Source organism: Arachis stenosperma, chromosome 4 (assembly GCF_014773155.1).
Source record: "Arachis stenosperma cultivar V10309 chromosome 4, arast.V10309.gnm1.PFL2, whole genome shotgun sequence".
In the NCBI taxonomy this organism is placed as follows: domain Eukaryota; kingdom Viridiplantae; phylum Streptophyta; class Magnoliopsida; order Fabales; family Fabaceae; genus Arachis; species Arachis stenosperma.
The window spans coordinates 23,170,448-23,174,246 of record NC_080380.1 but is presented as its reverse complement, the minus strand read 5'-3'; the positions used below and the strand labels follow the sequence as shown (position 1 = coordinate 23,174,246).

Sequence of the window (3,799 nt, the reverse complement as noted above, 5' to 3'; positions counted from 1 at the left end):
CTCCTCCTCTCTTTCCTCTCCATATTCGGCCATGTCTATGGCTTTGCACTCTCCTTTTGGATTTTCTTCTGTATTACTTGGGAGAGTACTAGGAGGGAGTTCAGTAACTTTCTTACTCAGCTGACCCACTTGTCCTTCCAAATTCCTAATGGAGGACCTTGTTTCAGTCATGAAACTTTGAGTGATCTTTATTAGATCAGAGACCATTGTTGCTAAGTCAGAAGTATTCTGCTTAGAATTCTCTGTCTGTTACTGAGAAGATGATGGAAAAGGCTTGCCATTGCTAAACCTGTTTCTTCCACCATTATTGTTATTGAAACCTTGTTGAGGTCTCTCTTGATTCTTCCATGAGAATTTGGGTGATTTCTCCATGAAGAATTATAGGTGTTTCCATAGGGTTCTCCTAGGTAATTCACCTCTTCCATTGAAGGGTTCTCAGGATCATAGGCTTCTTCCTTAGATGAAGCATCCTTAGTACTGCATGGTGCATTTTGCATTCCAGACAAACTTTGAGAAATCAAATTGACTTGTTGATTCAATATCTTGTTCTGAGCCAGTATGGCATTCAGAGCATCAATCTCAAGAACTCCTTTCTTCTGATTAGTCCCATTGTTCACAGGATTCCTTTCAGAAGTGTACATGAATTGGTTATTTGCAACCATTTCAATCAGCTCTTGAGCTTCTGTAGGCGTCTTCTTCAAATGAAGAGATCCTCCAGCAGAGCTATCCAAAGACATCTTGGATAGTTCAGAGAGACCATCATAGAAAATACCTGTGATGCTCCATTCAGAAAGCATGTCAGAAGGACATTTTCTGATTAATTGTTTGTATCTTTCCCAAGCTTCATAGAGGGATTCTCCATCCTTCTGTCTGAAGGTTTGGACTTCCACTCTAAGCTTACTCAATTTTTGAGGTGGAAAGAACTTTGCCAAGAAGGCATTGACTAGCTTTTCCCAAGAGTCCAGGCTTTCTTTAGGTTGTGAGTCCAACCATGTCCTAGCTCTGTCTCTTACAGCAAAAGGGAATAGCATCAGTCTATAGACCTCAGGGTCTACCCCATTAGTCTTGACTGTGTCACAGATTTGCAAGAATTCAGCTAAGAACTGATGAGGATCTTCCATTGGAAGTCCATGGAACTTGCAATTCTGTTGCATTAGAGAAACTAATTGAGGCTTTAGCTCAAAGTTGTTTGCTCCAATGGCAGGGATAGAGATGCTTCTCCCATAGAAATCAGGAGTAGGTGCAGTAAAGTCACCCAGCACCTTCCTTGCATTGTTGGCATTGTTGTTGTTTTCGGCTGCCATGTGTCCTTCTTCTTTGAAGAATTCGGTCAGGTCCTCTAAAGAGAGTTGTGCCTTGGCTTCTCTTAGTTTTCGCTTCAAGGTTCTCTCAGGTTCAGGGTCAGCTTCAACAAGAATGCCTTTGTCTTTGTTCCTGCTCATATGAAAGAGAAGAGAACAAGAAAATATGGAATCCTCTATGTCACAGTATAGAGATTCCTTGAGGTGTCAGAAGAAAAGAAAAGTAGAAGACAGAAGTAGAAAATTCGAACTTATCAAAGAAGATGGAGTTCGAATTTGCATTAAGGAATAGTGTTAGTCCATAAATGGAAGGATGTGAGAAGAAGGGAAGTAATTTTCGAAAATTAAGAAAAAGATTTTGAAAACATTTTGAAAAACACTTAATTGATTTTCGAAAACAAAAGTGGGAAAGAAGTAAAGTGATTTTTGAAAAAGATTTTGAAATTAGAAATTAAAAAGATTTGATTGAAAACTATTTTGAAAAAGATGTGATTAAAAGATTTGATTGAAAAGTTATGGTTTTAAAAAGATGTGATTGAGAAGATATGATTTGAAAACAATTTTAAAAGATATGATTTGAAAACAATTTGAAAAGATATGATTTTGAAAATTAATGACTTGCCTAACAAGAAAAGATATGATTTAAACATAAAACCTTCCTTAACAGAAAAGGCAAAAAATGTTCAATCAAATCATTAATTGTTAGTAAGTATCTTTGAAAAAGGAAAGAAATTGATTTTGAAAACATTTGATTGAAAAGATATGATTTGAAAAAGATTTGATTTTGAAAAACTTTGAAAACTTGAAAAAAATTGATTTTAAAAACAAAATCTTCCCCCTTTGCCATCCTGGCGTTAAACGCCCAGAATGGTGTACATTCTGGCGTTTAACGCCCAAACCTATACCTTTTTGGGCGTTAAACGCCCAACCAGGTACCCTGGCTGGCGTTTAAACGCCAGTCTGTCTTCTTCACTGGGCATTTTTGAATGCTCAGCTTTTTCTGTATAATTCCTCTGCAGTATGTTCTGAATCTTCAATTCTTTGTATCATTGACTTGAAAAGACACAAATTAAAAATATTTTTGGATTTTTAATAATTAAAATGCAACAAGAATCAAATAACAATGCATGCAAGACACCAAACTTAGCAGTTTGTATACTATTGACACTAACTACATAAGAATGCATATGAGAAACACAAAACACTCAAGTCAATAGAATTCAAAGATCAAAACAAGAAAATCATCAAGAACAACTTGAAGATCAATGAGGACACATGCATGAATGCAATAAGAACAGAAACATGCAATTGATACTAAACTTAAGATGAGACTCTATACTCAAACAAGAAATATTTTTGGTTTTTATGATTTTGTAATTTTTTTGGCTTTTTCGAAAATTAAGTGAAAAGGAAAATAAAGGTATCAAAATTCTTAGTGAGAATTCCAGGAATCATGCAATGTTAGTCTAAAGCTTTAGTCTAAAGGAATTAGACATAGCTAGCTATGCTTCAGCAAGACATTGCATTCAAGAGCTAAATTGATGATGATCAATCAGCTTTGGTGATGATAAGAACATCACCTTGAAACACTAGAATTCATTCTTAAGAACTCTGAAGAAAAATAAATGCCTAATCTAAGCAACAAGATGAACCGTCAGTTGTCCATACACAAGAACAATCCCCGGCAACGGCGCCAAAAACTTGGTGCACGAAATTGTGATCACTACAACTTCGCACAACTAACCAGCAAGTGCACTGGGTCGTCCAAGTAATAAACCTTACGCGAGTAAGGGTCGATCCCACGGAGATTGGTGGTATGAAGCAAGCTATGGTCACCTTGTAAATCTCAGTCAGGCAGACTCAAATGGATATAGTGATGAACGAAAATAACATAAAAGATAAAGATAGAGATACTTATGTATATCATTGGTGTAAGAGCTTCAGACAAGTGTATGGAGATGCCTTCCCTTCCGTCTCTCTGCTTTCCGACTGTCTTCATCCAATCCTTCTTACTCCTTTCCATGGCAAGCTCGTGTAAGGTTTCACTGTTGTCAGCAGCTACCTCCCATCCGCGCAGTGAAAGCTAATGCACACACTCTGTCACAGTGCTGCCAATCACCGGTTTGGTTCCCTCCCCTACCGGAATAGAATAACTCTTTTGCGTCTGTCACTAACGCCCAGTAGGTTACAGGTTTGAAGCACGTCACAGTCATTCAATCATTGAATCCTACTCAGAATACCACAGACAAGGTTTAGACCTTCCGGATTCTCTTGAATGCCGCCATCAGGTCCTGCCTATACCACGAAGATTCCGAAGAATCCAAGAGATATTCACTAAGCCTCAGATGCTTGTAGAACAAGAATGGTTGTCAGTCACCTTGTTCATGGGTGAGAATGGTGATGGGCGTCAATCATCACCTTCATCATGTTGAAGAACAAGTGATATCTTGGATAAAGAACAAGCGGAATTGAATGGAAGAACAATAGTAATTGCATTA

At 37.6% G+C, this 3,799-nt stretch overlaps 1 non-coding gene across 1 annotated transcript; it reads left to right on the top strand.

Moving 5' to 3' along the window:
- The first annotated feature begins 791 nt into the window (after positions 1 to 791).
- On the top strand, positions 792 to 899 carry LOC130978646 (small nucleolar RNA R71). The gene has a single exon (XR_009086267.1). It is a non-coding gene; the product is annotated as a small nucleolar RNA R71 (small nucleolar RNA).
- Positions 900 to 3,799: the final 2,900 nt, after the last annotated feature.